Raw genomic sequence first — 18,076 nt, forward strand, 5'->3', positions numbered from 1 at the left:
GGCCGACTTCTGTGCAAGTTCGCCGGAGGTTCTTGCCCCCATACGAGGACCCACGTCATCGACTAGGAGAGCGCCACGTGCCCAGCGTTCGTCGGTTCAGCGATTCGGACAAGATCAATATTATTATATTTATTATTTATATAATATTAAATTATCTATCGATATATATAGGGGTATTTAGAATTTATCCGGTGTTTCTTATTTTTATAAATAAATAAATAAAATTAAAAGCTGTGGGTCATGGTAACGGTATGTTTTTTTTAATAATTATTAAAATATATAGACAAATATTAGAAAGAAAATATTTATGGATAAATGATTAATAAAATATATTAAATTAAAAATTAAAAATTAAAAATATAATCAATTTTATTTAAATTTAAAATTAGATATAAATGAATAAAATAATTCTCATCATCAGTATTTTGATTAGTAAAATATTTAATTGTAAAATTAAAAATATTTAAGAGTGGTGGCAAAAGGCAAATACGTTCGTCTCCCACGCCCCGCACCCCCGTTAACATGTCCAAAGGTCAACACGGAGGAGGTAAATCACGGACGGCTACTAGTCTTTGGAATAGTGACTAACACATAAGAGAGATATTTATCTCGGCTCTAAGAGTGAATATTTGATGAGTGGATATTTGATTGGTAAATATTTAGTTCAACAGAAATACTCCTCTTATAATGGATGCTTTGATGGGAATTTAGGAGTCCCCGGGGCCATAGTATCGTGGTAGGACATCCAGGTTGTCACCTAAACATCTTGGTTCGAATCTCAGTTACGACGTATTTGTAGAAATTTTCTTTCTAAATTGTGAGCGTAACAAAAGGATGCTAGGCTTCTCGGTTGACCGCCGCATGCGCTTCCTGATTTACCCTAGTGATCAATGGGAAAATTTTGTGAGATTGGGCCGATTACCCTCAGAGATAGTCAATGAGGATAATTGAGATTTTTTTAATGAAAATTTAGGGTCCCCTCAAAAAATGGATATTTAAATGGATTGCAAATATTTAAGAGAAATACCAGTTGACGTAATATTTAATTACTAGAATTAGGATATTTGAATGATGATGTGAAAGTCAGATTATAAATATTCAAAAGAAATACTCCTCTTATTATGATGCTCTGATTGGAATTTAGGTTCTTCTTGGAGTAGTGTGGTGGTTATGATTTAGGGTATTGTCATATGAAATATTGGGGTCGAAATTCAGCGTGTTCGAACATGTCTTCCTTCATGCCTTGGTCACCTGCATTAATGAGGTCTTGGGGTCGAAACTCAACGTGTTCGAACATGTCTTCTTCCATGCCTTGGCCACTTGCACTAATGACTAATAGTCATCCATTATTTACCTCGCATAGAATATCTAAAGACAATATTTTTTTTAAAATTAATATAATAAAATAGAAATAAAATTAATATATATATATATATATATATATATATATATATATATATATATATATATATATGATCCGGCGGTGAGAACAGAGGACCCCCTTTGCCCTTTGAGGGAAGTCAACGCCACGTGGAGGTCAAAGGTCAAATGGCTGATCGGAAAAGGGGAACTGGCTGGCCGAACGGGGGTCTAAGCAGAAGCAAAGGCAACCCGACGGGGAGTCGGGTCTCCGACGCTCATGGGGAATAGAGTCGCCTGGCCGAGGGGGTAGCCCGCTCGACCGAGGCTTGAAGCATCGATACTGTAAAGGAACAGTTGGAGGCAAGCACCCGATCGGATCGATGCCTACGTCCGATCGGGTCGATGCTTGCCGAGCGGATGGATACTTGGCTCGGGGGAAAAGAAGACAAAGGCAGAGGGAACATTGGGGAACATCTTTTTCTGACATAGGGCATGTTTGACGACCAGGCCATACGCAGAATCGTACGACGGAAAGTTCTGCTGTCCCATTGGAAAGGTGATCAGACTGTAGCAGTATGGTGTCAGGCATGTTCCTCTGACAATCCCATACTACGGTATGGGAAACGACACGTGTATACCTCGGTAAGTGTGCACAAGCCTCCCCACAGCTCTATATAAGGGTCCTCATACTTCGACGAAGGTACGCGATCATGCATTCTCGCATCTTCGAAGCCACTTCCTAGTTTCCTCTTGCCTGACTTGAGCGTCGGAGGGTCGTCGCCGGGAACCCCTTCCCGGCCCGACTTCTTTGCAGGTTCGCCGGAGCTCCATACGGCCGGTCAGAGATCCACGTCACCAGTTCGGAGAGCGCCACGTGCCCAGCGTCCGTTGATTCAGCGTTTGGACAGGATCAATATATATATATATATATTGGATGTGATTAAGGGGCAGAAGAGGGATTTGAAGGAAAGATGAGGGTATTTTGGACATTTGACAACAGTTAGGTTTTGGTTTTAATGTTGGGCACTGTTCACCCGCAGGGGGGAGACCAGTTTGTGCTCCTAGCCGCCGCCAGCCATAGAGAGGTTTTCTCCCTCTCAAGCCCTCCGTCGGTGCCGAGGAAGCCGCCGGCGCTCCCTTCCCACACATGTCCTCTCCTCCCGTCTCTTCACACCAGCACCGCTACTAGGGTGGGGAGAGGGGTCGTCTTCGGCTCGCGGCTCCGCCGCCATCAATCCCTTGCTCCACGCCATCGCGATCCAGCCGACAGCGTCGCTTACTCCTTCATCACCAGCAGGCCACCATTCTCTTCTCTGCTCCCTCTCCTCTCGCCGACAGAGAGAGCCGCTGCCGGGAGCATATCGTCGCCTCCGTTTTCAGCCACCTTTGAGGCCAGCGGCCTTCGCAGCCACCGCCGGAAGCATATCACCCCTCTCAGTCCCTGCCGCCTTCACTGCTATTCCCAGCAACAGTCCAACATATGTGGCTGTTTGCCTGTACATTGCAGCTACCTCTCCGACCACTGTCGTTGTCCTACGAGCCACGACCGTTCACTGTCGTCGCTCCTCCCGTGGCCACAGTCACCGCCGGCAGCCGTCACTGCCTCCTCCCGTGGCCATAGTCGCCGCCGGCAGCCGCTATTGTCTCCCCCCGTGGCCACTGTCGCCGCCGGCATCCGGCGTCGCCTCTGTAACACCCATGGAGTACTTAGCAAGATTTTAGATATATTTTTATCATGAATAAAAATATGCCTATTGTGTAAATGTGCGAAAATAATAAAATAAAATAGAACCAAAAAGATATGACCAAGGCTTGAACCTTGGACCTCTTACTAGATATATGTAGGTGTTAACCAATAGACCAAGAGAAGTGATTATTAAAGAGAGAAGTAACAATATAGTTAAGAGTAAGAAAAGAGCTTTTTCATTGAGAAGGAGAAGTTAGAGTTGCCTTCTCCCTCTCAAAAGAAAAGAGGATTCTTGCTTCCTCTTTTCATTAAGGAGAAATAAAAGAAAGAAGAAGGAAAAGTATATTTTCCCTTCCTTCTCTCATGATGAATAAAAGGGAAATTAAAGAGGAAAACTCATTTTCTCCTCTTCCTCCTTCCTCCTCCCTCCTCCTCCTCATCGTGACCAAGATCTCTCCTCACCTCTCCTTGCCGAAATCCAAAAACAAAGGAGGACCCCTCTCTAGGAAGGCTCCACAAGCAAGATATTTCCCCTTAAGAAAATCAAATAAGGATGTAAGTATTCCCTCACCTGTGGTACAAGTCGCTTACGGTATTTTCGAAAGATTTGAACTCTTGAAAATAAAAATAAAAAGAGAAGAAACCATGCTCATGAATCTTAGTAGGTTATGATATGAATTTAGTTTAAAAAAAATTATGTTGTATGATGTTTAAATTTGATCTTCTTATTAATATGTTATTGACCTTCTCTTTTTATAAGGTTTGGCCATGATGAAAATTTAGGGTTCATAAAGCTTAAAATCTAATTTAACATGCTCATGGGTTTATTTATAATGTGTTATGAAATTTGCTAAAGATTCATGTTTATATGTTGTTTAGAAGTTTAACTCTTGCTTGAGAAGGTTTCGGCCATGATAACTTTTTAGGGTTCATGAAGCTCAAAAGAAAACCTAAGTTAGTATGCTCATAGACCTCCTTATGATATGTTATGAAATTAGCTAGAGATTCATGTTTACATGTTGCTTAGAAGTTTACTTCTTAGCTTATGAAGTTTCGGCCATGATAGAGTTTTAGGGTTTCATAAAGCTCCAAACCTAATTTAGCATGTTCATAGGCTTCTTTGTGATATGTTATCAAATTGGCTAGGTATTCATGTTCATAAGTTGCTTAGAAGTCTACTTCTTGTTGTATGATATTTCGGCCATGATAACTTTTTAGGGTTCATGAAGCTCAAAACCTAAGTTAGTATGCTCATAGACTTTCATATGATATGTTATAAAATTTGCTAGAAATTCATGCTTATATGTTGTTTAGAAGTTCATTTCCTATTTGATGAAGTTTCGGCCATGATGAATTCTTAGGGTTCATGAAGCTCAAAACCTAAGTTAGTATGCTCATAGACTTTCTTAGGATATGTTATAAAACTTGCTAGAAATTCATGCTTATATGTTGCTTAGAAGTTCATTTCCTATTTGATGAAGGTTCGGCCATGATGAATTCTTAGGGTTCATGAAGCTCCAAACCTAATTTAGTATGTTCATAGACTTCTTATGATATGTTATGAGATTAGCTAAGTATTCATGTTGTATGTTGCTTAGAAGTTATTTTTTTATGAACTCTCGGCCATAACTATAATCTAGGATTCAAGAAAGTTTAAACTTAAACTTAGCAAGCCCATGAATTTTCCCTATGATATGATATGAAGGTAGTTTGTTATTTTTATGCTCATGTAGAACTTAATTCCATGCTCTTAGGGGTTCGGCCACAACTAAGTTAAAAGGGCTAGGAAGCTTAGAACCTACTACCTATGCTCATGATATTCTTATTAGCTTATGACATGAATTTGATTTAAGGTTCACATGCTTATATGTAGTTGTAACCTAAAACTTAGCATGGTGACTCTCGGCCACCATATGAACTAGGGTTAGAGACCCAATCATGACTTTGCTAGGTGTCTCACATACTAGAATATGAACTAGGAGATGCTAGTAAATGTTTTCCATGTATGATTATGGTTGTCTACGATAATTTATGTACTTAATTAAGGATGCTCATGAATTATGCATGATAATGACCTTTATGATATGTTTTATGTTTAAGTATGCATGCTTTATGACAAGACCAGTGACATGTTTATTTATGTATGTTATGAATTATGCATGACATGGTTCTTAAGATGACTATGTACTCAAGCATGTATGATTTCAAATATGTTGCATGCACATTTATGTAAGCTTATGAACCAAGCATGATAATGGTTTTATATGATGACTATGTGCCAAGAATGTATGCCTTATGATATGATAAGAAAATGGCAAAGAGTTACTTCCCTTAAGTTGGGATTAAGAACACTCTTCATGTTAAGACAAGAGCATGACATCTATGATGATATGATATGGCAGTTATGATGATATGATATGCATGACATGTACTTTACTTTGTATGGCTTGTACCAAGGGTGGGCTTCATAAGCGCCCCTAGACCGACGGACTATGAACGGGTCTAGTAAAAAGGGATGGGTTCCTTAGTACGCCCCTAGGCCGACGGACTATGAACGGGTCTAGATCCCTAGTAGGTTCGGGGCTAGCTACCCCGTCCTAGGGATTGCGCACATTTATGTATGTATGTGGTACAAGCCGGGCCCTCATGATGATGCATTATGTTTAAGTATTAAAAGATATGTTTAAAGACATCTTGCACTCGACATGACATATGTTTTAAAAAGGACATTTTGCATAATGCACCCATTCATATATGATATGTTCTTTTATGTTTCATGAAATCTGATGATATGTTATGTTTCTCATGACTCACCTCATATGATCCTTTTATTTATGATATGTTAGAAACATGGTTCATAAGGATATGTTATGATCAGGAACTATGCTCACATTATATATTGATAGATGATTATGTTTTCAATGATGATATGCTTATATGATTATGCTTGAGATACAGTTTTTGTGAGTAGGAAAGAATCTTACCGAGCTCGTGTGCTCATAGCTTACTTCCTTGTACCACAGATAAAGGCAAGGGATGGATGACCTAAGGGAGCTGCAGGAGAGGCAAGGAGGTGTGTGTGGCAGTGGCTCGGCTGAGACAAATAAGACCTGCTATAATATTTTGTTATGTTTGACATGAACCATTTGTATTTATGTTACATTCCAGTATAACTTTATGACATTTCCGCTGCTTTATGTTATAAGAAAGAAATTTTAAATATGCATGTATCCTGGAATAGTTAAGTAAGTAAGTAGCCCCGTCCTTTTGAGTAGCAGGGAGGGCGGGCGTTACAGCCTCCCCCAGTGGCCAGCGGCGTCTCCAACCACCACTACCGCTTCCAACTGCTATGGGTGTCACCTCTGCCTCCCTTAGTAGCCCCTTTCACTCTCTGGACAGCCGTCATCTGGCGAGCTCAGGTTTGTTTACTCCGACCAACGGGCTAAGATGATGTTCGGCTTATGAGCCGATGTGGTTCCGGCCATCGAGCCGTGGTATTTCATTCTTCGCACCATTATTATACTTGTGAGTTATCTGTACTATCCGGCCTGCGTGCCGTGTATCGGCTTGCGAGCCGTTGTCATATCCCGGTCTACATGCCACTTTCCGGATCCAGGTTTCACCGGATTCTGTGTCGTCACCCTCAGAGCTGGTTCCTCAGCGGGTTCACATCCATCCACTTGTCAGGGCCGCGACGACTCAATCAGCAGCGCGATCAATTCACCCATCCATCCGAGGGCGCCCCCCCCCCCCCCGGGCCAGGGTATGTTACCGTACCTTTCCTGCATTTATTCTACTATTCTGTCATTAATATTCGACTGCTTACATATTTGTGGGATTCGCCTCGAGCACCGTGGTACCAGAGATCGGGGCGACTCGGTCGCTGGCTACAGGTATTGTTGACCCGAGGATTCCGGGCGACTTGGTCAACACAGGAGACAGATCACCATCCGAGTCATGGGGATGCGGTCAACCTTCCAGACACGTCAAACCAGACACGTCACACCGACAGATTCATCTTCTCAGCTTACCGACAGGATCATATATAATTTTTCTTACCCTACCTTAAACCCCAACTAGGGTTTAAAATTTCCCTCTCCCTCCCTCTCCTCCTCACCCCCTCTCAAACAGTGCTGCGTTAGGGTTGCAGTCGGACCTTGGAGACGGCAGCGTTGGTCGGAGAACGCAGAGCGGCAGATGTAAGCTGCTGCTGCAATTTGCTTTTCTTAAATTCGTTTCTTGATATACTGGTTGATTCTACTTCTCATCCGCTCGAGTTTTTCTTTTTTCTTTTTTTTTCCTGTTCAGCTTGCTGTCTTGATCTGGTTGCATCCTATTTTGTACCGGGTAAATTGTTCTGTCCTTGACGGCGATGCATTCTTTTATCTCTGCGAGTGTTTGAGTGGATGGAGTTTTGTTTTGTTTGAAGACCGATTGCTAGATATTGATCGAGGAAAGCTAATGTTTTTAACTTCTTATGCGATCAAGAAATGGCCGTCCCTTTGCTCACGAAGAAGATCGCGAAGAAGCGCGCGAAGAAGTTCAAGAGGCCTCAGAGCGACCGCAAGATATGTGTGAAGGTAAGACTGTTTTGAACAACTAGCGTTTCTTATTTTACTACAAAACTTTCAGCCTATGAGTATTGACAGACTGATGAGATTGATTCGAAAGTTGTGCCTTTTTGGTTGATACTTTTTGATTAAGCCTGCATGAATTTGATTGACTACCACACTTAACAATGAAAATGATAGTGAAGAGTTCATTTGCATTTGTATCTGTAACTCCTCGATTACCTTTCAAGCAAATAAAAGTGGTTTTGTCTAGGATTTTGGCCCTCATGGCTCTTAATCTCTTAACTGCATAATTAAGATGTACATGTTCCTTTCATGCATGAAAGTATATTGTTCCTCCCTGGACATGTACAGCATTCTCATTCCACAAGTCTTAATCTCCAAACCACTAGATTATTCTTGATCTGTACAACATTTCATTCTTATTTCTTTCTTCTTTGCTCAAATTGTTAGGAACTAGTGTAATTGTTCGGTTTGCCTTCAGTTATCTATTTTAAAGATAGTGTTGTTTCAGGATCTTATGGTGCATTTGGTATGAAATTAAAATGGTTTAATTCCTAATATAATTCCATTCAAATGTTTGGTTGGGCCATTTGAACAAATGACCCATTCCAAACAATCACTCATTCTTTTTCATCCATTCCATTGTCTAAGGAGATGATAATATTAATTCTACCTCTATTTAGAAATAACAATACTTAATTAATTATCATTTCAAAATTAAAATAGAGATAAATGAGATGAGTAAACTTGGAGGGTTGGGAGGCCTCAACAAGGTAGAATAAATGAGGCGGCATGCCAGGTGCACAGTCAAGATGGACAGATCTGTTGGGTTGGATGAGCCGAACTTCTTTGGTGGAATGATCAAGTTGATTATGTTGGCTGATGAGAATGATTGACTGGAGCTGGCATGTTTAGCGGACCACTCAAGCCAGGTTTGTAGCATGGAGGACATAATGGGCGAGTCAGGTTGAGCTGGGCTTTGCTGATTGGTCTACGTCGGCGGGCTGATCGAATAGGCTGAACAGGTTGGGTTAGGCTAGTGGGTCGGTCTAATCGCTCTGGCAGTGCATGTCTGCAGACTGATTGAATTATTCGGGTTAGACAGGATGTTTGGTAGGATGGACCAAGCCAACTGATTTAGTCATGAAATGTTAGGTGGATCGACCTGGTTGGGTGTATCACGTGGACAGGCATATGAAACAAACCAAATTAACCAAACAAACTAGACTGAACCAAGAAGGTTAAATCAGTTGGTGGAATTAGACAAGCCAAACAGGTCAAATATAGATCAATATTGCAGTTACCCATTGGCCTTTTCATTTCATTTTCTTTCCATTCCATCTACCAAAAGCATCCGTGATGCATCATATCTCCCTAACCTGGCACAAAATGCAAAATCTGGAACCAATTTTTCCTTTTCTCAGTCAATCAGGATATTGTTTTTTTTCTGTTGTTTTACTTCATTTTTGATATCTCTCTTTTTTAGATATGATAGCCTTTCTTTGAGGGATCTTTGCATTTAAACTACAAAAACCCACTAAGAAATCTAGCTCCTCTTCATTCTTCATTCTTTTAAGTTTTTTTCATTCGATATCATTGGTTTTGCCATTGTTATCACCAGTTATTTCACCACAGTATGGTTTTGTTTCTTTTTATTTATTGTTTTCCCAATTGTCTTGGCGTGGTAGCCGAATTGGCGCAGACCCAAGGGAATAGATTCTCTTTGCGAGAAGAAAGTTTAAGGGATGCACCTTGATGCCCAATATTGGTTATGGCTCCGACAAGAAGACACGCCACTACCTTCCCAATAGATTTAAGAAATTTGAGGTAAATAATGTTGCCGATTTGGAATCGCTGATGATGCACAACAGGTACAATCTAAAATGCTCATATGTTCCTGTTTTACAAATGTACTTCTTAATTCCTGTCAGGACCTACTGTGCGGAAATTGGCCACAGTGTTTCAACCAAGAAGCGCAAATTGGTCGTCGAACGAGCTGCACAGCTAGATATTGTCGTGACTAACAAACTAGCAAGGCTTCGCAGCCAGGAGGATGAGTGAGCATTAGTTTGGAAGTGGTGTTTCTTGGCGTCACCTCTACCATGAAGTAGACTCCTGATTAGAGCTACTGCATTTATCTAATATATTTTCCTAAATTCGTCTTGTTCAATACACTTCAAACTTGATAACTAGATTTTGGCTACTGCATTTATCTAATAGATTTTCCTAAATTCGTCTTGTTCAATACACTTCAAACCTGATAACTAGATTTTGGCTACTTTCCCTTGATCCTTTTGGGTGAAATTCATTCAGGTGAGCTTCTATTCACCATCGTTTGCTTACTTAACATAAGCTATATATGTATGTTTGAAGAAAACTCTTTCAAACTGATGGAGTTCTTTCCTATGGTCAGACTCCTCCTGTGCCGATCCTCCGGCGGGTCAAACATTGATTGTGAAAGAAATAAGATTCGATAAAAAAGCGATGAAATAATAAAATTATTAATTGTTTTGATTTGTCCATAAAGGGACACATTAATAAAGAAAATATTATAAGGCTCCATCGATTAATAAATAGAGTAATAAATAAAAGAAATAATTAATAGGTCTTAATTTTATTTTAACATAATCATATTGAATGATTTTATTTTATCCTTGATAAATTCAACAGGATATCTCTAATATTGAGTTTGTTTACTAACTTGTTAAAATGATGTTTGGATAATGATTTAGTAAAAATATTAACAATTTGATCCTATGTAGAAATATAAGAAACCAACAATTGTTAAATCGTCATACGTTCTTGAACAAAATGAAAATCAATTTCCACATGTTTTGTATGATCATGAAAAATTATATTTGCGTCTCCTCGAGGTGCTGTGGTGGTTGAGGCATGGGATGTTGCCACATGAGATCTTGGGGTCGAAACTCGACACGTCCAAGCATGTCTTCCCCATATCTTGGTCATTTGCACTAACAACTAGTAGTCATATGTGATTTACCTTCTCCGTGTTAGCCTAAGGATGGGTTGGCGGGGACGCCGGGGGTGTCAGGAATGAGCGAATCGCCTTTTGCCATATGAAAAATTGAATTTGCTATGAGATATGTTGCTCTAATATTATCACACCAAATTTTTGGTGCAATATTTAATGCAAGATGAAGTTCAGAGATAAGTGATTGAAGCCTATAAAATTTTAGACATTGTATTTGCTATGACTTTATATTCTACCTCAGTGCTTGAATGAGATACCGTAGGTTGTTTTTTCGAATTCTATGAGATAAGATTTCGTCTAACAAATATTGCATATCCATTGATAGAACGTCTATCTTTAATAGAGCTTGCTCAATCCGCATCACTATAGACATGTAAATCTTAAAACGATTGACAATATAAAAGAAAATCATGTAAAATAGTACATTTGAGATAACAAAGTATTCTTTTCACACTTCCCAATTTTATTTAGTGGGAGCATGTATGAACTGACAAGCACGATTTACTACAAAGGTAATATCAAGATGTGTGATAGTGACATATTGCAAGACTCCAACAATACTTTGATAGATCTGTGGAGCAACAGAAGATTAAGAGCAAAGGAGCAACAAGTTCGTACTTTGGTCGACCCTATTTTCCCCACCTGTACGGCGTCGAGCCTGAAGATCCACCGCTACCTTGACCATCAGCGATGACTCAGTTGCTACCTCCAATGTCGCAACATTCTGCTCTTACTTTCTGCCTCTGCCACCTTCAGGCTTGACCACATCATCCCGAGAGACTAGCAACCACGCCTCATCGCCGAGCGAGCACGCTGCCTTGTTGTCGCCACTATTCGCTAGACGTCATCCCAGTCATGCGACACCACTGTTGTCCACCCGCCGCTAGGAACCACAGTCACCGGAGGAAAATTGTAAAGCTGGTTCGAGCTTAAAGCAAACTTTTGTTTGGAAGTTGGTTAGAATGATCTACAATAGAGGTGGATAGTTCCTGCTTATATTATTTAGATTTTTTATCTTAGTGTATGTTTATATCTATTTATATATTGATTATGTAATATTTATTTGCTTATCTTGACTCTATTCATATTATCTCTTGAGCTTGACCTTGTATTGCTTGATCTTAGAGATAATTCATTTTATATCTATGCAGTCTCATGATTCTTCATGCTTGATTTTCATATATGTATGATATCATCATACCACAGTGTAGGATGTTGAGTATCCTACTTGACCCCGGTAAATGATTTGAGTTTGTACCTATTATTAGAACGATCATACCATAGTGTAGGATATCAAATATTTTACTAAACCCTTATTAGTTATTCAGGCTCATGTATATACGCTAGTGAAGTTAGACCAAGATATGATTATAGAGTGTTATATCAGACATGATTATTCATTTTCTGCTTATCGTTATATTAGTATATCCTGACGACCATTGTCTCTCATTTGTGGCTGAGAGAGTCGTCAGTAATCATGATACATATACTTGTCCACGGGACCATCCCTGATAGGATGTTATTCCCATAGTCCATAACTAGATAGTTATATGTCCTATTTGCCCACTAGACTAGATAGTGTTAGCGTGAGTTCACCCATAGATAGTGACATTTATACGCCCTAACCGCCCACTAGACTAGATAGTGGTAGTGTGAGTTCACCCGCAGATAGTGACATTTATACGCCCTAACTGCCCACTAGACTAGATAGTGGTAGCGTGATTCCGCCTGTAGTCAGTAGTTGAGGAGCTAGATAGATACCTTATCTTGTCTGGCCACTAGACCAGATAGTGGTAGCATGAGTTTACCCGCATATAGTGACCTTGATTGCCCAGTAAACCAGATAGTGGTTGCATGAGTTTACGCGCAATCATGACTTGATATATATTTGTTATACCTGGTGAAGTAGATTAGTGATGGGTTACATTGTTGGTTATGATCTGTTTAGTAGATGATTTTATGTCGATACTCTTATTTTTGTAGTAAGTATTTTACTTGAGGTTGCTTCCTTTTGATCTCCTTATATATTGATCATGCATTATCTTTTTATACCCGCTGAGAATTTTGTACTCACTACCCTTTGTTTTTCCTCTATTTCCAAGTTAGCAAGTAGAGGATGTGTCATGTCACTCAAAGGTCTTGGCTGCCGGTCCGACTCGAGTTTAGATTTATGTTGAATTGCTTGGTGTATTTTTCCACTGCTTGTATTTATAGTTTTCTTTCTGTATCGAATGTTTTGAGTGTTGGTTTTAGCTTGTTAGTTAGTATGTTCACATGTCCATAGATACATATATGCATCAGTTGTTATGAGTTATGATTTTATATTGCATCGATGTTTGTGTTGACTTTTATTGGTTTGATATCGGTTATTTCCTATATTATCACTAGAGGGTACCCTCTGGTTTGGCAGACAAGTATACCCTTAGGGAGTAACAAAAACAAAAAAAGATTCCTCCTTTATTGCTTAGATCTCAGTCTCAAGAAGTTGGGCGAAGAGAAAAGGATATGCCTGTTGGTTGCTACTCGGAAAACCTAGAGATTCCACTGTACAAAAATTTTGTACAAAGGTCTGAACCTTTTCCTAGCTACCATGTGTTCTTTTAAATTAAATTTTGGATCGCCTGCGGAACTTAACACGTTTGATCCAAAACTTAATCTATTTGTTCTTTTAGGTTTTGACTTAGATCTCCTGCGGAACTTAACACGTTCGACCCAAGTCACCTTAAGTTATTAATTCAATTAAATATTAATTTCCATAATTGGTTCCCAGTACTGACGTGGCGAGGCACATGGCCTTCTTGGATATGGGAGCAACCACCACCGACTAGAAAAAACCTTTTATAGAAAGCTAATATTTAATTTCCTAAAATAACTTTAGGTTAACCGAAAAGAACAATCAAATCACAAGGAAAAGAAAAATAAAAGAACACTATATCAAAAACAAATTCGAAACTCTAGAATCGTATGCCTCTTGTATTTAGTATTATTTCCAAAAATAACTAGTATGATGCGGAAACAAAAATTACTAGTTATACCTTTTAGAAAGACCTCTTGATCTTCTACCGTATTCCTCTTCTAACCTCGGACGTTGTGTGGGCAACGATCTTCCGAGATGAGAACCACCAAGCACCTTCTTCTTCCTTACAAGTTTCGGCCATCAAAACTTCTCCTAGGATGAAGAGGTTCGGCCACCACCACCATGCTCCAAGGGATGCTAGAAAAGAGGCTTCTTTTCTCTCCTTCTTCTCCTTCTCAGATCCGGCCACCAAAGATATCTCCACCATGAGAAGGTTTCGGCCACACAAAGGAGAGGAGAGGAAAGAAAGGGCCGGCAACACCCAAGGAGAAAAGAGAGGAAAAATAGAATAGAGTCGTTCACCTTGAAGCCTCCCCCTCTTTTATAATCCTTGGTCTTGGCAAATAAGGAAAATTTAATAAAAACTTCCTTAATTCTTTTGCCATTGAAAAGGAAAATTTATTTAATTAAAATAATTTTCTCTTTTCAAATTATAATGGCCGGCCACTCTTCTCCCCAAAACAAGGAGAGTTTTAATTAAAACTTCCTAATTTGTTTCTAGAAATTTATAAAAATTTCTCCAATAATTTTAATCCCTTCATGATTGGTTAATAAAAAGAAATTTTATAAATTAAAATCTTTCTTTTAAACATGTGGATAATTTCCAAAAAGGAAAGTTATCTCTAAAAATTAAAATCTCCTTTCAATCTACAAATAAGGAAAGATATTAAATCTTTTCTTAATCTTTTGTAGAAACTAATAAAAGAGAATTTTTAATTTTCAAACTTTCTTTTAAATCATGAATATAATTAAAAGGAAAGTTTTTACCAAAATTAAAATCAACCTTTTAATCTACAAATAAGGAAAGAGATTTTAACTCTTCTCTTAATCTTTTGTAGAATCTTATAAAAGGAAGGATTTAAATTTTTAAACTCTCTTTTAAATTATATTATCCACATAAGAAAAATTTTAAAATTAAAATTCCTTTTTATTTTAATAGGGACGGCCACATGAATTCACCCATGAACATACCCATGGCCGGCCCTAGCTTGATCTCCAAAGCTAGCTTGGTCGGCCCCTATAGGATGGGTAAGAAGGTGGGTATAGGTGGGTATAGTACTCTATAATTAAGAGGCTACGATAGGGACCGAGAGGAGGAATTGGTTTTGGTCTCCCGATAAAATTAAGCATCCCGTGCTCGCCCCGAACACACAACTTAATTTTATCAATAATAATTCATTCCACTAGAGAACTATTATTGAACTACTGCACCGATCCCAAATTACATTTTGGGCTCCTTGTTATCATGAGTGTGTTAGTCTCCCTGTGTTTAAGATAACAAATGTCCACTAATTAAGTAAGTTACTGACAACTCACTTAATTAATATCTAGCTCCAAGAGTAGTACCACTCAACTTCATCGTCATGTCGGACTAAGTCCACCTGCAGGGTTTAACATGACAATCCTTATGAGCTCCTCTTGGGGGCATTCTCAACCTAGATCACTAGGACACAGTTTCCTTCTATAATCAACAACACACACTATAAGTGATATCATTTCCCAACTTATCGGACTTATTGATTCATCGAACTAAATCTCACCCATTGATAAATTAAAGAAATAAATATCAAATATATGTGCTTGTTATTATATTAGGATTAAGAGCACACACTTCCATAATAACTGAGGTCTTTGTTTCTTTATAAAGTCAGTATAAAAGAAACGACCTCTAATGGTCCTACTCAATACACTCTAAGTGTACTAGTGTAATTATATAGTTAAGATAAACTAATACCTAATTACACTACGACCTTCCAATGGTTTGTTCCTTTCCATTATGGTCGTGAGCTACTGTTTATAATTTATAAGATACTGATAACATGATTCTCTGTGTGTGACACCACACACCATGTTATCTACAATATAAATTAATTGAACAACTACATTTATCATAAATGTAAACATTTGACCAATGTGATTCTTATTTCTAGATAATGTTTATACCAAAAGCTAGGCTTTTAGTATACACTCTAACAATGCCTCTAATATCATGAAATAAATAAGATTTAATAGAGACGAGATGAAACAATAAAATTGTTGATTGTTTTGGTTTGTTCATAAATGGACAATTTATAGATACATTATAAGACTGTCAATTGACACAGCAATAAAGAAAATATTATAAGACTTCGTTAATTGATAGAGTAATAAATAAAAGGAATAATTAATAGGTCCTAATTTTATTTAGACATAATCATATTAAATGATTCTCTTTTGTCTACTTGTCTCCTCATTGCACCGATTGTAATTGCATGCAAAGTTGAAGAACACGTGCTTGAGAGTGTGAAGCAAAGATTCGAGCAAGAGCTTCCCATATTTGATGAGAGTTAACAAGCCTTACAATTGTAGGAAGTATACGCTCACTAATCTTTGAAATTAACAATGTTATAATTAGTTGATCCTTCTTACTCCATATAGCATAGTTTGAATCGTCTTCTTGTGGTTTAAGAGAAGTACCATCAACAACTCCGAGTAGATCATGAACACGAAGTAGTGAAAGAAATTGCATATTCTAAAGCATATAATTATCATTGTTAAGTTTGATTGGTAAATAAGATATGAACTTTAGGGGTGAGAAAGAGAGTTGCGTCACAAAATTTATTTCTATGGTAGATTATGGAGAAGAAAATTCTGACATTATATATAAAAATAATGACTTGTGTAATGATAACTTATCTATGGTGAATGGTGGAAAAGAGGCAGGAGATTAGGAGCAAAGGAGCAGTAGGTTACAATTGGCTGGGAGCAGTAGAGCGGCGAAAGATTAGGAGCAAAGGAGCAACAAGTTCCTCCTTTGGTCGGCGATAACACTTGATCGAAGGTTCCTATGCACACTAGACACACTAGAGATGAGGGGCGACGCCTCTTCACAAAGGAGCATCACTTGAGGCAGTGGTACACTACGAATTAGTGGTGCAAAGAGCAGTAGGTTCCTCCTTTTGTAAGCAACAATACTTGATACAGCGGCAAATTGGCGAGGCTACAAACTTGCTGTCAAAACAGCAACAACTTACTATGTTCACCGACGCAAGGAGGACGAACAACAACTAGGGAGTCTGGAGGTAGACTGGCGGCTATAGATCGCCAACATCGCATGAAGAGAAGGAGGTTCTCTTGTTGGATGGGGGCGACAGAAAAAAGTTTAGCGGTGAAAAATGAGAGATGGGAAAAATTAGGAAAGAGAAATGAAATGTTAAAAAAATAGAAAAAAAATAAGAGCAGGGAAAAATTAGGAGAGAGAAAGGAAAGGTTAAAAAAACAAATAACAACGAGAAAAGGGAAAGTCGAGAGCATAGATTAAACTTTAAAATAGGGATTATCTTCCTTTTTACCTTTGAAACTCCTCTTTGACTTGAGCTCCTCTTTGACTTGAGCTCCTCTTCTTTTCCCATTTCTTCAAGTGCATCAATTTCTTGAGCTCTCCTTTCCTTGGGCACTTTGTGTGGTAGTGACCCCACTCATCACATGTAAAGCGCCTAATGTGCTTCTTCTCCTTCTTCTTCTTCCTACAACTCACATTAGTTTTTAAATTAACTTTAGTGAGTTTAGAGTTTACCTCCTTTACCTTCTTGAGTGAAGGACACCTACTCTTGTAGTGCTCCATCTTACCACACTCAAAGCATTTGATATGGTTCTTTGTGCTCTTCTTGGTAGTTGGGGTGGAGGGTTGAGCTTCCAAGATCTCTTCCTTAGATTGCTCTTCTTCCTCTTCACTTGAAGATGTCGATGATTCCACTTCTTCCTCTTCACTTGAAGATGTCGATGATTCTACTTCTTCCTCCCTTGTAGATGTGGATGATACCTCCTCATCTTTCTTCTCCTCTTTGGATGTTGAACGCGTGCCAACATCCGATTGGTTCTTCTCTTCTTGGACCAATGAGCCCTTCTTCTTGGGCTCCTTCTCTTCTTGGATTTGTGTAGGACTCTCATGAAGCGTAATTACTTTTTTCCAAAGGTCACTTGCGTTCTCGTATTCACCTACATTCATTATCACATCAGGAGGTAATAAATTAATTAAAATTCTAGTTACCTCCTTGTCTGTCTCTGATTGCTCCTCGATCCAATATCGATGTCGAAGATGCTTTCCCTTCTTATCTGTTGGAGCTTTAAACGGTTCTTCCAATGCAATCCATTGGTTCCAATTCATTTGGAACCATATCTATATGCGCTTCCTCCAATAGTCGAAGTCCTCGCGCTCGTATGGAGGTGGGATTCGGATGTCCCATCCTAGCGGACATTCCGACTCCATCTTATTCCTCTAGCACTTGCTCCCTTGACTATTAGTCCAACAAGAGTGCACCTAGCTCTGATACCACTTGTTGGGATCTTTGACGTCTGCTACGAGGGGGGGGGGGGTGAATAGCGTTTCACCCAAATCGTCAATT

The 18,076-nt window shown here is 38.9% G+C and overlaps 1 pseudogene; it reads left to right on the top strand.

Moving 5' to 3' along the window:
* The first annotated feature begins 7,539 nt into the window (after positions 1-7,539).
* LOC121977961 lies at positions 7,540-9,684 on the top strand (annotated as a pseudogene).
* Positions 9,685-18,076: the final 8,392 nt, after the last annotated feature.

This window comes from Zingiber officinale, chromosome 4B (assembly GCF_018446385.1).
Source record: "Zingiber officinale cultivar Zhangliang chromosome 4B, Zo_v1.1, whole genome shotgun sequence".
Lineage (NCBI taxonomy): Eukaryota > Viridiplantae > Streptophyta > Magnoliopsida > Zingiberales > Zingiberaceae > Zingiber > Zingiber officinale.